The sequence below is a fragment of the Pangasianodon hypophthalmus genome, chromosome 6 (assembly GCF_027358585.1).
Source record: "Pangasianodon hypophthalmus isolate fPanHyp1 chromosome 6, fPanHyp1.pri, whole genome shotgun sequence".
NCBI lineage: Eukaryota > Metazoa > Chordata > Actinopteri > Siluriformes > Pangasiidae > Pangasianodon > Pangasianodon hypophthalmus.
The window spans coordinates 19,604,329-19,624,773 of NC_069715.1; the positions used below are offsets into that span (position 1 = coordinate 19,604,329).

General features: G+C 38.9%; 1 protein-coding gene across 4 annotated transcripts in view; it reads right to left on the reverse strand.

The window, feature by feature from the left end:
• The window catches only part of pik3c2a (phosphatidylinositol-4-phosphate 3-kinase, catalytic subunit type 2 alpha), an 89,960-nt gene extending 77,587 nt beyond the window's left edge, over nucleotides 1-12,373 (reverse strand). The window contains exon 1 of one of the 4 annotated variants that reach the window (XM_053235039.1): nucleotides 12,029-12,373. The gene's annotated coding sequence lies outside the window, so the exon portion shown is untranslated. The remainder of the gene's footprint in view (nucleotides 1-12,028) is intronic. The other 3 variants (XM_053235038.1, XM_026913684.3, XM_026913687.3) reach the window with 3 other exon arrangements.
• Nucleotides 12,374-20,445: the final 8,072 nt, after the last annotated feature.

The following is a 20,445-nucleotide window of genomic DNA, read 5'->3' on the forward strand; positions in this document are numbered from 1 at the left end:
CGTCAGGGTTGCCCCCTGTCGCCACTACTGTTTGCCTTGTTTATCGAACACTTGGCAGAAAGTATTCGCATGAATAATGGCATCCAGGGGGTGAAGGCAGGTGGGATGGAACACCGCATATCATTATATGCAGACGACGTCCTTCTTTACCTGAGGCAGCCACAATCATCAATTCCTTGTGTGTTGGAGACAATTAATCAGTATAGCCAGTTTAGTGGATGCAAAATAAATTTAGGGAAATCCCAAGCCATGTTTTTAAACGCCCCACAAAATATTAAACTACAATGTCCCTTTTACATCACTGCCTCTGGGTTTCTTTATTTGGGCATACACATAACCCCTGATTTAAAGGATTTGTTCTTTAAGAACTATTCACCCTTAATGACAAGATTAAAATGAATGTACTCCCCCATTTACTTTATTGATTTCAGTTTATACCCTGTTATCTGAACCATAACTTTTTTAAGGGTTTGAATGCAGCTATTAGTAAGTTTATATGGAATAATAAAAAAACCCAGGATCAAGTTCACTTCTCTTCTCAAGCCAAAGTAGTGTGGAGGCAGATCTTTACCCAACATGCAGCTTTATTATTGGGCTGCTCAGATCAAACAAATGCTCAGATGGTTTTCAAATGATACAGACTCTCTGTGGGTCAGTATGGAATCCTGTGAAAATGAGGGACTATGAAAAAACGGCTGTAATTCTTAGACAATTCTTAGCTAATGCAATATTTTTTGTTAAATCCCTTGAATTAAAGCTGAAAGTCTACAGTTCAATGACATCTTGATTGCTTCATTTCAAATCCATTATGATTGTGTACAGAGGCAAAATTGGACTGTATCAAGATTATCAAGGATACAAATAGCAGCATCTTCTCCGTGTATGATGGCTGCCAATGACAGCAGACACTGAACAGTATTTTGCTAGCTGTTTAGCGCTCCTTTTAAGCACCCCTTCCAGAATGGTTGCTACTTGATAACATTAGTAATGAAGGCTTCCTAGAGGCTATAGTCATACATGCAGCCTACAGCAAAGACAAATACCTGTTTGAACTCTTCATTTACAACAACAATATGTGGAGAGAGATTTGAAAAATTAAGAATCATTGTTACAGAGATTGAACATGGCAGGTTTGACAAGAATGCATGTACATTTTCACAGTAGAATATTTCTTTTGTTATGAGATCTGCTATGCTATACTTATGTGCTGTGTAAAGTCATTTGTAAACATTACAGCCATTGAGAATTTGTGGTAGAGATTCAGTAACCTGTTTTGTGGTATGGTGCAAACAATGAGGAGGCTGAGTAGTAACAGTCTAGATTGAGAGATTAAGTCTGCTGAGAAGGACTTGTAGTCTAGATTACAAACTAAAAACTTCAGAATGTCTTCATTGAGTATAAAGGTCTTAAAAGATGAATGAAACACAGAATGATCAGCATGGAAAAGACATGCCAGTTTCCCCTGTAACTTCAGTCCAGTCAAGTGTTGCATCTACTACTTGTACGTATGTATGTAATTATATACACACACACACACACACACACACACACACACACACACATACACATTATATTATATGTATGTATACAGTTAGGTCTGGAAGTATTTGGACAATGACAATTTTTGTGATTTTGCCTTTATACACCACCACAATGGATTTGAAATAAAACAATCAAGATGTGATCGAAGTGTAGACTTTCAGCTTTATTTTAAGAGATTCCACAAAAATATGGCATTTACCATTTAGGAATTACAGCCATTTTCAACAAGGTACCTCCATTTTCAGGGGCTCAAAGGTATTTGGACATAATTGTAAAAATATTGTAAACATATAACCACAGTTTTAATACTTGGATGAAAATCCTTTGCAGTCAATGAGTGCCTGAAGTCTGGAGCCCATGTTCTCAAAGCTCAAATTCTGAGTTTCCTCCCTGGAAATGCTTTGCCAGGCCTTCACTGCAGCCACCTCCAGCTGCTGCTTGTTTGTGGGTCTTCCTGCCTTCAGTCTTGTCTTCAGTATGTGAAAAGCATGCTCTATTGAGTTGAGATCAGGTGACTGACTTGGCCATTGAAGAATATTCCATTTCTTTGCCTTCAAAAAGTCTTGAGTTGCTTTCGCAGTATGTTTAGGGTCATTATCCACCTGCACTGTGAAGCAGCGTCCTCTCTGTTTTGTAGCATTTGGCTGAAGGTGAGCAGAGAGTATAGCCCTATACACCTCAGAATTCATCTTGCTACTTCTGTCAGCAGTCACATCATCAATGAACACCAGTGAGCCCGTTCCATTGGCTGCCATACATGCCCACGCCATAACACTCCCTCCACCATGTTTGACACATGATGTGGTATACTTTGAATCATGAGCTGTTCCTTTCTTTCACCATACTTTTCTCTTCCCATCATTCTGGTAGTAGTTAATAGTGCTAGATGGGTAGTTGGCCAAATGTGATTAAGAGGGATTAAGTACTAAGCCCCTGAAAATGGAAGTACTTTGCTTAAAATGGCTGTAATTCCTAAATGGTAAATGCCATATTTTTGTGGAACCTCTTAAAATAAAGCTGAAAGTCTACACTTTGATCACATCTTGATTGTTTTATTTCAAATCCATTGTGGTGGAGTATAAAGGCAAAATCACAAAAACTCTGTCATTGTCCAAATACTTCCGGACATATATATATATATATATATATATATATATATATATATATATATATATATATATATATATATATATATATAATTTGGCGCAAACACTAGAGACTGTCGAGTGTGAAAATCCCAAGAGATCAGCAGTTTCTGAAATACTCAAACCAGCCCATCTGGCACCAACCACCATGCCACAGTCAAAGTCACACAGTTTCCTCATTCTGAAGTTTGATGTGAACAGTAACTGGAGCTCTTGAACTGTATCTGCAGAATTTTATGCATTGTGCTGCTACAACATTGGATAGCTGAATAAATGAGCCGGTGTTCCTATTAAAGTGGATGGTGAGTGTGCATGTACAGTCAGGTCCATAAGTATTTGGACACTGAAACAATTTTCATTATTTTGCCTCTGTACACTGCCACAATGGATCTGATATGAAGCAATCAAGATGTGATGGTAGTGTAGACTTTCAGCTTCAATTCAAGGGGTTTAACAAAAATATTGCATTAACCGTTTAGGAATTACAGACATTTTTTTTGAAGAGTTCTTCCACTTTCACAGGCTCAAAAAGTAATTGGAGCAGCGGATAAGGACCTGCACTCTCACCGTCATAGCCTGGGTTCAATTCCCGGGCAAGGGAACCAACCCAGCGACTGGGAGCATACTCTCAGTGACAGTCGCAAGCCCGGATAAAAATGGGAGGGTTGCGTCAGGAAGGGCAACCGGTGTAAAACCTGTGCCAAATCAAAATATGCAGACCACTTATTTGTGGTGACGCCTAATGGGAGCAGCCGAAAGAACAACCACCACCCATGGACATCACCAAATGCTGAGTTTCCTCCCTTAAGAAGCTTTGCCTGGTCTTTACTGCAGCTGCCTTCAGTTGCTGCTTGTGGGTCTTTCTGCCTACAGTTTTGTCTTCAGTAAGTGAAAGGCATGCTCATTTGGGTTGAGGTCATTGGACATTTAAAAACATTTAATTTCTTTACCTTAAGAAGCCCTTGAGTTGCTTTCACAGTAAGTTTGTGTCATTATCCATCTGTATTGTAAAGGGGCGTCCTATTAGTTTTGCAGCATTTGACTGAATCTGAGCAGAAAGTATAGCTCTATATACTTCAGAATTCATCCTGCTACTTCTATCAGCAGTCACATCATCAATAAATACTAGTGACCCAGTTCAACTGGCAGCCATACATGCCCATGCCATAACACTGCCTCCACATGTTTGAGAGACGAAGTGGTATGCTTTGGATCATGAGCCCTTCCTTTCCTTCTCCATACTCTTCCATTGTATTTCTGTAAATACAATGGTGGTGAGCAGAAAAGCATCTCAGCATGCACAAAACTTCGAACCTTGATGTGGATGGGCTACAATAATAGAAGACCACATCAGGTTCCACTCCTTTCAGCCAAGAATAGGAAACTGAGGCACAGGTGCACCGCAACTGGACAGTTGAAGATTAGGGAGAAAAAAAAATAATAAATCACCTGGTCTTTTTTCCATATATATATATATTTTTTGAGCAGTGTACATTATATATATATATATATATATATATATATATATATATATATATATACACACAAACACACACACACGCACACACACACACACACACACTGCTCAAAAAAATTAAAGGAACACTTTGAAAACACATAAGATCTCAATGGGGAAAAATATCATGCTGGATATCTATACTGATATGGACTGGGTAATGTGTTAGGAACGAAAGGATGCCACATCGTTTGATGGAAATGAAAATTATCAACCTATAGAGGGCTGAATTCAAAGACACCCCGAAAATCAAAGTGAAAAAATGATGTAGCAGGCTAGTCCATTTTGCTGAAATTTCATTGCAGCAACTCAAAATGGTACTCAGTAGTTTGTATGGCCCCCACGTGCACGACAATGCCACATGAGACCAGGCATTGTCGTGCACCAGGAGGAACCCAGGACCCACTGCACCAGCGTAGGGTCTGACAATGGGTCCAAGGATTTCATCCCGATACCTAATGGCAGTCAGGGTTCCATTGTCTAACCTGTAAAGGTCTGTGTGTCCCTCTGTGGATATGCCTTCCCAGACCATCACTGACCCACCACCAAACCGGTTATGCTGAACCATGTTACAGGCAGCATAACGTTCTCCACGGCTTCTCCAGGCCCTTTCTCATCTGTCACATTTGCTCAGGGTGAACCTGCTCTCATCTGTGAAAAGCACAGGGCGCCAGTGGCAGAACTGCCAATTCTGGTGTTCAATGGTAAATGCCAATCAAGCTCCACGGTGCCGGACAGTGAGCACAGGGCCCACTACAGGATGTCGGGCCCTCAAGCCACCCTCATGAAGTTTGTTTCTGATTGTTTGGCCAGAGACATTCACAAAAGTGGCCTGCTGGATGTCATTTTGTAGGGCTCTGGCAGTGCTCATCCTGTTCCTCCTTGCACAAAGGAGCAGATACCGGTCCTGCGGATGGGTTAAGGACCTTCTACGGCCCTGTCCAGCTCTCCTAGATTAACTGCCTGTCTCCTGGAATATCCTCCATGCTCTTGAGACTGTGCTGGGAGACACAGCAAACCTTCTGGCAATGGCATGTATTGATGTGCCACCTGGAGGAGTTGGACTGCCTGTGCAACCTCTGTAAGGTCCAGGTATCAACTCATGCTACCAGTAGTGACACTGACCCTAGTCAAATGCAAAACTAGTGAAAAACAGTCAGAAAAGATAAGTAGAGGAAAAAAATGTCAGTGGCCTCCACCTGTAAAACCATTCCTGTTTGGGGGTTGTCTCATTGTTGCCAATCTAGTGCACTTGTTGTTAATTTCATTAACACCAAAGCAGCTGAAACTGATTAACAACCCCCTCTGCTACTTAACTGACCAGATCAATATCTCAGGAGTTTAACTTGACTTGATGCTATACTCTGATTAAAAAGTGTTCCTTTAATTTTTTTTGAGCTGTGTATGTGTGTGTGTATACATATTGTGTATGTATATATATATATATATATATATATATATATATATATATATATATATGTATATATATATATATATATATATATATATATATATATATATATATATATATATACACACACATATACACACACATATACACACACATATACACACACATATACACACACACACATACATACATACATTCATACATACATACACTCCACAAGACCTCTGAAGGTGTGCTATCTGGTATCTGGTATGTGTGGTATCTGGCACCAAGCAGATCCTTTAAGTCCCGTAAGTTGCGAGCTGAGGTCTCCATGGATCGGACTTGTTTGTCCAACACATACCACAAATGCTCAATCAGATTGAAATCTGGGAAATTTGGGGCCAAGTCAACAACTTGAACTGATGCTCATATTCCCACTATAGGCCCTTTCAGCAGTGGACATGGGTCAGCATGGGCAGTCTGACCAGTCTGCAGCTACGATGAACTGTGTTTGACACCTTTATATTATAGCCAGCATTAACAGTTTCAGCAATTTGTGCTACAACAGCTCTTCTGTGGGCTTGCGCCAGATGGGCTAGTCTCCCTCCGAGAATCAATGAGCCTTGGGTGCCCATGACCCTGTCGCCAGTTCACCAGTTGTCCTTCCTTTGTCTATCAGTTGTCCTTCCACTTTTGCTTTGTAATAACCACTGCATACCGGGAACACCCCACAAGATTTGACCTGCCATTTTGGAGATATTCTGACCCAGTCATCTAGCCGTCACAATTTGGCCCTTGTCAGAGTTGCTCAGATCCTTACGCTTGCCCATCAGCTTCGAGAACTGACTGTTCACTTGCTACCTAATATATATCCCACCCCTTGACCCCTTGGTGTGACTGTAATGAGAGAATTAATAGTATTCACTTCACCTGTCAGTGGTTTTAATGTTACGGCTGATGCATGTGTGTATATATTATACTGATTCCCTAGAAGGTGTTGAGTCTTGTTGATGTAACGAATTTGTGATTTCTCAAACAGGAAGTCAAATTGAATTTTAACAAAAAAAAAGTTTCCCTTCTTCTCCCACAAATTTTGTCCAATAACCATGAAATTTGGAAGAGACCATCAGGAGATGAAACTGAACAAAACCTGTTTCTCAGATTTTTTTGATATGATGGATGACTTATATACAAATGTATAATATACAAATTAATTTGATGGCAAAGTCACCAGACAGGAAGTGAGGCCTATCTCAGCAATGGCGTGACATATTATGACATTGAATTTTTGAACCATTCAACATGCAATCATGATCCTTCTTTCCCTTGATTCCCTTGAAGGTGCCAAGAGTTCACTATTTAAATAATGTGATTTTTCAAACAGGAAGTCAGGCATTTTTAAATTTAATTAAAAAAAAATTTCCTTCATCTCCAACAAATTTTGTCCAAGTTGTCCACCAAAATTAGATCACAGCATCTTGAGACCAGTCCAGACTTTTAATATGTTTGATGTTTCGTCCATACCCTGCAAACAAATTTGACAGCTAATTCACCAAACAGGAAGAGAGGGCATATATCAGATCCTTTTATGTATTGGCATCTATTTTGTCACATACATTGAGCAACATGACCTAGAGTTAAGAAACAAGATTTGACATGATTTGGTAGAACTACTGAAAAGAGGAAGTACCATATTTCAGGAACTGCTTGATGTTTTGCTTTCAAATATAGAATCGTTATTCCTCTTGCTACCTCTTATTATTTCTGAGACAGAATTTCAATGAAGCCATTGATTAAAAAACCCAAACCTGACCCGGTCGAACTATAGGCCAATATCAAATCTGCCCTTTATCTCCAAAATCCTAAAAACACTGTAGCACAGCAGTTAATCTCATGCTTGCATAAGAATAACATTCATTCACACAACGTATTTGCCAGCATGTACAGGAGAACGGTTCTGAATATCAAAATTCCTTTGATAACTTTTACTCAGACAGGTCTCAAGATGAGTAGCAAAAATGGCAGTTAGATGTAAGCATTTTTTAGCATGTTATTGATCATTTCTGACCAGTCGGTGGAGTTGGCACAAAAGATGCCTACCAAGTTTTGTGTCAGTGTGCAGAGTCTTTGCCATGACACAGCCTCGCTTTCTGTTTGGCAGCTTCACTGTCAGATTCTTTGGCCCATTATGGGCATACCATTTGGAGTATCAAAATTCTTTAGATAGCTTTTGTGAGGTTTACTCTGAAAATCACGTGTACCAAATTTGGTGATGATTGGACAAAATTTGTAGGAGGAGTAGCAAAAAAACAAATATTTTGACAAAATCTGACATGTCGGAAAATCTGATTATGGAAATAGACAACATAGGGTGCATTGAACTCTTCTTGACCCAGGAAATCCCGGGATTCCTGGCTTTAAATTTTGGCCACATGGTTCAAAGGTTATGTCCACAAACGTACTTCCAAATTAGGCCCCAATTTGACCCAATGGTGTTGTTAGAGTGTTGGCAGAACTTGGCCCAAATTTGGTCAGAATGTTTCTTAGACCCTCCCCAATCAGTGTGTCTTAGATGGTTCTATGGGCTGCCATAGACACCTCAGAAGAAGAATATGAAAAGGTAGAATAACAATAGGGTGCCTACGCACCTTCGGTGCTTGGCCCCTAATAATAATAATAATAATAATAATAATAATAATTGTAGAACACCCTATGGATTTTTATGAGTTTATTTATTCATGTAGACTGGCTAATTAGTCTGTTTCTATGTATTAATTGCTCCAATTAACTATTTGTAGTCTAAAGTTTGTTTAATCCCCTCTCCAAAGGAAATAGTACATTATGTATTAGTACGTTATATATTGGTAGGCCTATTAGTTGGGGTAATTACAGGCTGAAAAGAGTTTTGAAGTAATTTCACACATTTCATACAGATGTATTACTAAAAGGCTACAGAATGATATAAATAGGCTAGAGAACTGTATTTGTCCATGGCACAATTGCATTTTTGATACTGTTAGAACCAACTGAACAATAAAGCAAGAACATGTTTTTAGACACCACAAAAACTTCCTTGCCATGAGAACTGGCTAATAAGCTGATTTAAATTTCCAAAAACCACTCTCTTGGAACTATGTGCTGAGTTGATCCCAGGTTTAGAGACCCCAACGTGCAATACCTGTCCACTTACAGGTCTTAACAACCCTTAGGTGGGTCGGGGATAGTCCAGTCATCATTAAAAACCCAATCAGATCAGCTATACTGGTTGGCATAAATAAATTGACAAGCTGGTATATTAGCATTCCTTACATAGTGAGTTAAGAGGACAACACCAAAGCACAGTCTCCAGCAATGTCCAGTTTCCCAAATGTAATCAGAGCAAATGACTGCACTCATGTTGCTATAAGGCACCTAGTCAGAATTTCATCAATCGAAAGCACCACTGGCCTGTTTAAAGGGTGATGGTGTTGTCTAGATGCAACAGGTGGGAAACTGCTATGGCCTACCAATCAGAAAAGGTCTGCCAGATAGTGAAGGCATGTGCTGTGCTATTTAACAAGGTACAGCAGAATGGGCTCTACCTCCTCATCACCCCCTAACCAACCAGATTAACCCATTCACATCTATACCCACCAGACAAGCATAATTTTCAGAATGTGAGACTGAGTGAGAACATCATGCATCAACTATGAATAGCTGAGGCCAACTTCCACCTCACATTCCTTTTTTTGATTTTGCTTTTCTCTCTGCTATTGCCAAAGCTAGCCTACCTCACTCAAAAATGAACGGGTAATGCCACATCTGAATATGTATGATGTAATTTGCATTGACCGTTTATGCATATGGGCAACTGGGCAGGAGAAGAGGCTTTTTAACCTGTGCATATTTTCAAGAAGATTGCGATTTATAAAGCGGAAATGGCGTCCAGGTGTGCAAATTTTTATAAAGCTGGATTTTTTTTTTTTGCACACACAATCTCCAGGTTTTCCACTTCTTTTACCCTGTTTTCTATGGCACTTCACCTGCTTAGGCACAAAGCAGGGAAGATGAGAAATGTATGCAAGTTTCAGGGATGGAAACCAGGGGTTAGAGAAGTCTTGCTCACCAGGATTTCCACAGTAAATTTCCGCAGAAGTTCATAAGGCGAGTCAAGCTTGGCAATCATAGACCAAGATTGGGGAGATGTTCAAGATCAAAGAATAATTAAATAGTGTGATTAAACATAACAGATAAGAGGCGAGAGCTTGCCAGAAAAAACATAGGCACCATCTTGCCCTCCCACAACAAAGCTGACCTATTGTATGCTTTAGCCATGACACCAACAACATTCATCTACTAGTCACATTTTGCAGGAATTAGTCTGCCTACAGAAAAACTTTATGTACTAACCAACCCTGTTTCATAAAGCCCCCTGAGAGGCCCAAAGCTATTAGTACAGGTTGAACTGCTGTAGCAAACAAAAAAGGGGAAGTAGACAACTAACAAGGTTCAGGTGCTTTGATCTCTGATCCAGTTTGCTTTTGGATCAGTTTTTAATGTTTTTGGACAGTGGGTGAACCAGAGAACCCAGAAGAAACCCACACAAGCACTGGGAGAACATGAGATATTCCACACACAGTTAAACTCAGAATCAAACCAGGGACCCTGCCCATTGCAAAAGTTATCCTTGCCTGTAAAACCCAAAATATCATAGGCTTCATTACACTTCAAGCACAATGACTGATTATGCCTCAATGGAAATAGCAATATCACCAGGATTCCAGTAAATTAAATTATTAAATTAAAAAAAAAAATTAAAGATGCAACACCTTTCCTAAAATTAAAAGTATTTTAAGTATAGAATATTATATGATCTACAACCCTGAAGTTGATTTTCCCTAACAGCACATCCCAGATCATTTTATCTTACACAACAGCAATCTGCCAACAATTAAAATTTCATTTATTAAGAAATGACACATTGTATGTTTTAACTGTTTATAGTTACATTTAATGTCATGGAACATCTGCAAGATATGTTGGTTCCAGTTATGACTTCTGTGATTTATGTAATCTTGTTATTGCTCACTCATGTTTTACATGAATAAAAAACTCTTAAGATCTTTACTATGAGTTATGACACCCTATATATATAGGGTGTCATAACTCATAGTAATATACACACACACACATTATATATATATCACACACGTACACACACATTGACTTGAATTTATAGTTACAAGTACAGGAGTTTGGAGTATAGTCTGTAGTTTGTTGTACACTTAAAATATTGATTGACATTGACAAGATTGACAAGATGCGTGTGTAAGAATTGCAGGGTTGTTTATCTTGGTGTAGGATTTAAAAAACCCACCAATGTTCATACTGTTGGCCATTTTAAGGGGATTGTCCCAATTTTATGTAAACTTATCAACACCATTCGCTAGGTTAATGTTGCCTGTTAATGGTTTCTTCATGCCTGAACAATCTAGCGACGAACGCAAATATAAAGAGAAAGCATAGCCTGCTGCGATAACTGTACAACTTGTACATTTAGGCTAAAGAAGCCTGATTCTGCCTGTTTATGCCATAGTGCTACAGAACTAAATACACTTGACTAAAGCGACACCAGCATGCATATTGAGGATTGTATAGGTTTATTATGAGGGAGGACGTTTAGCAGGTTTCAGTTCATTATCAAACCGTTAACGAGGTCTCTATATCTGTAACTCTACAGCACAGATTGTACTGTACAGAGGAGTTTAGAGTGCAAAACTGAGTGCAAAACTTCTTCAAAAGTCACCCCCACCCCTAAGAAGGCATGTGTCTTTGTTCTTTTGAGCTCTGAACCTAACCAGAATTTAGCTTAAAGTTAGCATTAAGACGGAGGCCTCCTCTCATACGACATACGAATGTTCAAAAATGTTTCAGTATACAGGAAATAACACTGCGCTACAGGTTAACTCTATCGTTGTTTGCTAATAGACTGGTTGTTTCCCCTCCTGTAACTTCAAGTCCATACTTAAGTATAATTTAAAAAAATAGACAGACTATAAATCATAATGTATAATCTTTAAACTAACTAGCAAGAGGGGAGCCAATTCTTTAGGCGGTCTATTAGCGAGAAAGTTCTTCTGAAACCGATGCCCCAGCCAGCTAATAACAAACAGCAAAAGGCTCGTCAAAGCTAAGACAATACCGCAAATTAGTTGAAAATTTATATGAACAGTGGGAACTAACAATAGTTTAAAACACTCGAACAACAACAAATAAACCTGTAGAAATACTACTTTACATGAGCTTTGTGCAATGTTTTCGAACACTGTTTTCGACCAAGCAAAAATAAATTAAAAAAAAAAAAAAAAAAAAAAAAAAGTTACGTAGCCAAAGCAAACAGAAGTGCCAATACGTCTTTAGTTTACCAAAGTATTAGTGAATAAAAGCTCCCACCTTCAAACTTTCCGATGTTTTAAGCCGGACATTTCCTTAAGGCCGGAAAATTTGCTCACCTAGTCTTAGACACGTCAGTTCCTGTTGGACTAGCTGCCTAAAATGGCGCAACAGCGACTCATCTAATATAGCGTGACTACTGCGAGTATAAATGGCATCTAGTTACAAATCGAAAAGGTGTGCGCACCCTGTCTGTGTATAAACGTTTTCACTTGTACTTTTAGTTACATATATTTAAAATCCAAAGATTCAGGCTGCGCCTGCCACTCGTCCTGTCAGTTTCACCTGGCACGCATTAGTGTTGCCAGCTCTACGGCAACAGCGGGCTACTTTTTAGTCTGCAGAAGTTTTGTCGCAAAATACAGGTGCTGAATTACAAGTACAGCCTAACCGATATACACTCACCGAGCACTTTATTAGGAACACCTGTACACCTACACATCCATGCAAATATCTAATCAGCCAATCATGTGGCAGCAGTGCAGTGCATAAATTCATGCAGATACGGGCCAGCAGCATCAGGTAATGTTCACATCATTCATCAGAATGGGGAACACATGTGATCTCGGTGATTTTGACCATGCCATGATTGTTGGTGCCAAATGGGCTGGTTTGAGTATTTCTATAACTGCTGATCTCCTTGGATTTTCACGCACAGCAGTCTCTAGAGTTTACCTAGAATGGTGCAATAAAAAATATCCAGTGAGGAGCAGTTCTGCAGACAGAAACACCTTGATGATAAGCGAGGTCAACGGAAAATCGCCAGACTGGTTCGAGCTGACAGAATGGCTACAGTAGCTCAGATAACCACTTTGGTTTTGGTGAGCAGAAAAGCATCTCAGAATGCAAAACATGTCAAACCAAGGCAGATGGGCTACAATAGCAGAAGACCATGTCAGGTTCCACTTCTGAACAGAAAGCTGAGGCTGCAATGAGGCTGCAGTGAGCACAGGCTCACCAAAACTAGACAGCTGAAGACTGGAAAAACTTAGCCTGGTCTGATGAATCTCGATTTCTATTGAGGCACAAATATGGAGCCAAAAGCATGAATCCATGGACCCAACCTGCCTTGTGTCAACAGTCCGGGCTGGTGGAGGTAGCGTAATGGTGTGGGGAATGTTTTCTTGGCACACTGTGGGCCCGTTAATACCAATCAATCATCGCTTGAATGCCACAGCCTATTTGAGTATTGTTGCTAACCATGTATATCCCTTCATGGCCACAGTTTACCCATCTTCTAATGGCTACAGAACAAAACTCTTCTCAAACTGGTTTCATGAACATGACAATGAGTTTATTGTTCTTCAGTGGCCTTCCCAGTCACCGGATCTGAATCCAATAGAACACCTTTGGGATGGGGTAGAACAGGAGATTCGCAGCATGAAAGTGCACCTGAAAAATCTGCAGGATTTGGATGATGCAATCATGTCACCATGAACCAGAATCTCAAAGGAATGTTTCCAACATTTTGTAGAATCCATGCTACGAGGAATCAAGGCAATTTTGAGAGCAAAAGGAGGCTCTACCCAGTATTAGTGTTCCTAATAAAGTGTGCAGTGAGTGTAGAATATATGATATAACCAATATACCCATTAACCACTTATTAATTAAGGTTCTTCAAAGAGTACTCTGCTGAAAAAACAGATATCAAATTAAGCTGGTTGAACAGCATATGGTAAGGTTTCATGTATATTTGATGGTGTAGCTGGTCTGCCAGCTCATAATGGTTAACCTAGCTGGTCTTTGAGGATCATTAGTGTACCAGCTTATAATGGTCACCATTGCTGGCTTTTACTGGTTTGCACTGGGTGTTTTTTGCTAGTGACCAAAGGGCAGTGCTGATGTCAGTTTAAAAAAGGGACAAAATTTAAAAGAAAAAACATGACATTTTAAAAACACACAAACACACACACACACACACACACACACACAATATAATTGAATCTATAACAGTGTAGCTAGTAGTCCCATAACGACACATACAGTGGTGGGCCAAAAGGGCCTGCACACCTACTGTAATTAACAAAGCAGTCTGACAGAAAATATACAACAGAATAAATACGTAAGAACATATAACTAAACCAAACCAATAAATAATATAAAAGACTATTTAAATTGATTGTATAATCAAAACTAACATGTTTAATATAGTGGATATAAAAAGTTTACACACCCCTGTTACAACTGCAGGTTTATGTGATGTAAATGATTAAGCTATGATAAATTATGTCCGATCATTTTCTACCTTTAACGTGATACAGCAACTAACAAAATAAAAGTAAAAAAAAAAATAGAAAAGTTTTAGGACATAACTTACAATAACCTGGTTACACAAGTGTGCTCACCAGTGTAATGAGGCATGTTAATGTGCTCAGAATTAACCAATTACATTCAAACTCATCTTCAAAAGTAATTATCTTTTGATTACTTGTCATCAGTGAAGTGATCCTGATTAACCCCAGTTAAAGCCATAGTCTGCAAAGAGCTTACGAAGCATGTACGGGATCTCATTGTTGAAAGGTATCGATGAGGAGAGATGAAGGCCATCATCAACATATGGAGAAAATGGGGCACTACATTGGCATTACCAAGAACAGGACGTCCTTCAAAATTGCCGAAAGGACAAGAGGAAAACTTAATGTTGGCATTGGTCTCTATGCCAAGAGACCTATAGCAACATTAAAGGAGCTGAATATCTGTCAGGTACTGGTCACTCCCTGAATGCCTGCATGACAACGATCTCTCATATACTTCACATATATGTCTGGGCTATGGGGTAGGTTGGCTAAACAGAAGCCCTTTCTCACCAAAAAAAAAAAAAAAAAAATCCAAGCCTGCCAAAATCACCCCACCCTCAGGAGTAAACTATTCTACTATTCCACTATTCTGCAAAATCACATAACTGAGGATTTTTGTACTAATTTCAGGCCAGAATTTTACTTAGTGTATAAATGGTAAAATGTTACTTACCTTTTAATGACTTAATCTTACCATAATTACTTTTAAAAAAGAAGCTCTATATTTATTGATGCTATTGTTATTGCTGTAGGAAATGAATTATAGAATGTTATTTAGGCCAACATGTTAATATGCTGACAATTTTACTCAGTCTACAGTGTTCATACAATATTATAATATATTGATTATGGATTTGAAGAAGTGTCCCAGATTACCAAATGTGAATGTTTTTAACCCCTAAATCGCAGATATAAGATCATGTAGCCAGATTTTATACTGTCTGTGCTTTATACTGACTGCATTACGACAAAACAATCATTCCTGAGTATTTTTTCCACCTGACAGGGACTACGAAAGCAAAAGACTTGGCCAATAGAACATTCAAGCAATGTCCAGATTTGATCCCCTAGCTGATGGCAGTTTATCGCTGGATGTGAACAACAGTCAAATGCTGATTTCCAGCACACTTCACTGGTTTAGACAATACTTCTTAATATGCTCTTACTAAGAAGCCCTCGGTGCATGCAGCTCCCCGCTGATGCAGATTAGACATTTTCATTTAATATGTGGCACTGAGGTATGTGACGCAAAAATTGAAGCATCATACGTGGCTTGAAGAACTAACACATTAAAATGGCCTTCATACAGACATAGTCTTTTAATTGTGGTAGAACATGGGATAGATGTTATAATAGTCCTAAACATTACCCACTAAACTCTCTATTAACTGTGTTGCAATCTCCTGCAGAAGTTTTCTGCCCATTTCTTCTGATGCAGGCCTCATTGACGAGTACCTGGAGTACTTTAATTTGACTAGTCGTCATACGAAGCCTTAAGAAGCCACCTATATGGCCACAATACACAGTATTATTAGTACAGCAGTGTTCTGCATGAGGCTGAGTTTCTAAGACAATTATAGTTGTTGACTTGTGCCTTTTATTAGGCAAGTATTCGCTGAAAACCCATGTTTAATACTGTGTTTTAAACAGCACATACACCAACTGGCCACCTGATTAGACATACCAACCAGAGTTGTTGAAGTTGTCTTCTATCCACATTTTATACTCATATTTGCCTTTCATGATTCCCCTTCTCAGGTTGGCCCTGAGCTGTAGGCTTCCTGGTTGCCAGACTTAAAATCTGCATTTTGTGTCTTTAGTAGGAGGTGGAGTTCCTTGTTCATAAATGGCTTCCTATTGGAGAATGTTTTAATTTTCTATGACTTGCTTTACATCCTTTAATGCATTAACTCACAAGCCACAAGTACTACTACCATATTCTCCCGATTGTTTTTAAAGGCCAACAAAAACATTAAGGGTTTGTGTGAGTCACCACTTGACTCATCTCAAAACAGTTGAGATTAGAATATGGTCGTATGGTTTGAGAACCTCTGCTTTAACTATTGGACAGCTGGTATTAATCTATTGGTAATAAATGTTTTGCAGTATGTTGTATAGATTGACACAATGCTGTCACTAATATCACCAAGGCGGCAATGTTCAGCAAGGGAAAAAAAACAGTATTGATCTTATAAGCCTATACCCTCATACAGCATGTAATAATTTATAATCCTATACTTTATAAGCCTGTACCCTCATACAGTGTGCAATAATGTATAATCCTATGCTCTCATGCAGCGTGCAATAATGTATAATCCTATACTGTATAAACCTGTTCCCTCATACAGCATGCAGTAATGTATATCTCGTACATGTGAAACTGAGTAGTTTATTGGCAGTGTAAGGAATGCAAAGGGTCAAGGGTCCATCCTCACCATGACAATCTACAATAGGGGAGAAAGAAAGATATGTGATGTTACTATGATTATGAAGCACAGATAGTTTTATACAGACATCATTATCATGTCACTATGTAGTTAGATGCACACAAACTATTGCAAACACTTTCTAAAATATAATTCTTCAAGACTTCAGTAATGTGGTATACAATTACTGACTGCTACTAATATGTAGCTCTGCTCAATTTGCCCCCTTCTACTCCATCCATTAATGGAAACATGTTAATGTCAGGTGTGAACAGGAACTCAGGCACTGTTCAGAACAATTGTCTCCTATTTTTACTGATCAACTTACTTAGTCCCTAGCCCAGTATATTGTGCCTCCCTGTTTTCAAACTTCCATTTTCTCTCCAGTTCCCAAGAAACAGACAATCTCCTGTTTAAATTATTACAGACCAGTTGCTTTAACATCTGTAATGATTTAGTGCTTTGAAAGAATTTTGCACCACCTCAAAATCATGTTTCATGCCCTTTAAAATCCTCTCCAGTTCGCATATAGAGCTAACAGGTCTGTGGACGATGCTATAATCATAAATTCATACATTTACAATTTATATCCTGAATGTATTTATTTCTGTAAAGCTGCTTTGTGACAATGTCCATTGTTAAAAGCGCTATACAAATAAAACTGAAAATTAAATTATAATCCTGGCTTTACACTACATCCTGCAGCATCTTGACAGCTCTCACACCTATGCCCACATTCTTTTTTGTGGATTTTAGCTCTGCTTTCAATAATTTTATTCCTGACCTACTCTTGCATAAATTGAAGCAGCTTGACATATTTCCACCTGTCTGCAGTTGGATTATTAAATTCTTGTCCAACTTCTTAATTAATTAATTAATTTCTTGTCCAATTTCTCCCCTGCTCTACTTGCTGTACACCAAAGACTGTAGTTCACAGAGTGACTACATCAGGCTCATCAAGTATGCAGATGATACCACCCTGATGGGACTCATATCAAACAATGATGAGTCCACATATTGGACAGTTGTCTGGTGGCACGGTTTGCAGCTAACAACCTAGAGTTGAACACGGAAAAAGATTCCTATTGAAATAAACAGCTCAACAGTCATCAGAGCAGAGTCACACAAATTCCTGGAGGACCAGCAGGACCTCAGTTGGGACAGAAACACCAGTACAATCACTGAGAAGGCTCTGCAACACCTGCACTTTCTGTAAAAGCTAAAGAAATTTATGCTGTCACAGAAGCTACTATGCCTCTTCTACAGAACTACAACAGAATACATAGTCACATCCTCCATTTCCATCTGGTACAGCTCTGCAACTTCATACTCAAAGTGCAAGCTACAGCGCATCATCAGAATCGCAGGTCACCCTCAGTGACCTGCATTCAGCCTGGGTGAAGAAAAGAGTGGGGAAAATCATTGTTGACTCCACACATTCCAGCCACTTTCTTTTTCAGTGTTTCCCTTCACAACGGAAACCATGTACCATTGCCGAAATCCCTACTTGCACTCTGCACACAATGTACATTTTCTTTAACCATTATATGACAATGAGCATATCTGATAATCTGTGTTTCTCTCTCTCTCTCTCTCTCTCTCTCTCTCTCTCTCTCTCTCTCTCTCTCTCTCTCTCTCACTCACTCTTTAGAAACCATAAAGATGCTTAGGCCTGCAATTGTTATGATAGCATTATGGACGGAAATTGCTGTTTTGCACTCAATTGTCCATTATTGAACAGTCGATAACTTCAACATAATAAACTTCATGTTAAAACTATAATGAATTCAGAAATAACTCTGATGCTCATGTTCTTAAGTTGCTCAAAAGCTCATAAGTTCCTGGTTACACAATTGCACTTTTTGACTATATAGTATACAGTTATAGAAGAGAAATTATTTACAATTGCACTATCCGGTGTCACTCAGATGAGGATAGGTTCCCTTTTGAGTCTGGCTCCTCTTGAGGTTTCTTCCTCATATTGTCTCAGGGAATTTTTCTGTGCCACCATCAACTGTGGCTTGCTCATTAGGGATAAATTTATAACTTTAAAATTTATATCAGGAATTTATATATTTCTGTAAAGCTGCTTTGTGACAATGTCCATTGTTAAAATTGCTATACAAATAAAATTGAATTGAATTGAACTGAACGAAGATCCGTGAAATCCCATACCCCCCAACACCTGCAGTTTCTTTTCCCAGACGACAATCCTTCTAAACTAAGAGTCTTCCCACATCCCAACCCTCTGACATGCAGCGCAAGTCACTTTACTACACTGGTACAACTCATTTGTAATTGTACTAACACCTGCAGTAATTGCACAATAACACTCAATTACAGTCATAACCATATAATGATTATATTACAATCCTGCATTTCTGCTGTGGATCAGCAGAATCCTCATATTGCATTGAACTTTTTACTGTACAGATATATTGTATTGTAATGTATTGTATTGTATTGTACTCTACTCTTCAGATAATGTGCTGTCCTGTACTTATATGTGACACTGCACCAAGAAGAAGCCTTCTTTCATCTTACAATGCAGGCCAAGATGCCAGCTAACACAATTTCAGCCTTAATAGAAGAATTCTAATATGAATTAAAGAAATGGTAGTTGTACTATCAAAAGAAAATTTGTAAGATGTAAAGTGTATATTTGAAATTTGAAAGATGTACAATGAGAGAGTTTTTCAATCAGACCCAACTAGAAAGAACCTTTTTAAAGAGGAATTTCTATTATGTTGAACCAACTGACATTTATCTGAGTATTGATGCTAATGGAATGGAGCATTTCTGCCAGGATATGCCAGGCTATGAAAGCACTGTTGAGCCATCCATCAGTTAAGGTGCAGTATAACATAGCAAAGATGCATCCTATGAGAGATCCAGATTTGCTTGAGGATGTGCAAGATGGCAGAAATTACTACTCTTTTGCAGTAGTTTCCATCTTCTCTCTCACATTATGTGAGGATGGCACTGATAAAAGGAAACAAGCTCATGGCTATTGTTTACTTGACCTTAGTTGAAATGCTGCCACATAATAGCCCTAGATCCTCTATAAACCCCATGCAGCTAGTGATGCTTTGCAGGGAGCAGGATTTACACTTTTTGGTCAAGACGAAGTATACTGTCACCTAAAGGATATTGAGGATGCTGGAATTGTTTTAGAGGCTGGCAGGGTTGCAGTTGACAACTTGGGATCACATTCTGCTGGAGGGTTTACAGAAAACTTTAACAAAAGCAAATACTTTGCTGATGCTGCCTTATGGATTGACAAAGCTTTCAAAAGAGAAAACCTATCAAAATAGTGTTGAAGAGTTGTTGCATGGTGTGAAAGCAGATTTGGTTTTCAATCTTTTAAGACATTTTAATGTCTGCCAACCAGATCTGCCACCATGTCTAGGGCATGATCTGTTTGAGGGGATTGTATCAACTGATCTTCTATCTTCCTTCCAGCTGGGAATCTTTTTCCTCCTAGGAAAGTAGGTCAGGCAAATGCATTTGATGGTCAAATATATACTGCAGCCATTCAGGAAGCTGTGAGGTTCAGATGTTTGACTAAAGACACCATAAAAGAAATGCCAACAGTGACATACAAAGGCTCAACATACCAAAAGGGTATAAATATTGTTCTTGATGTTAATGACTGTGGTTACGTGCATGGCAAAATTGTTCTGATACTAGACAC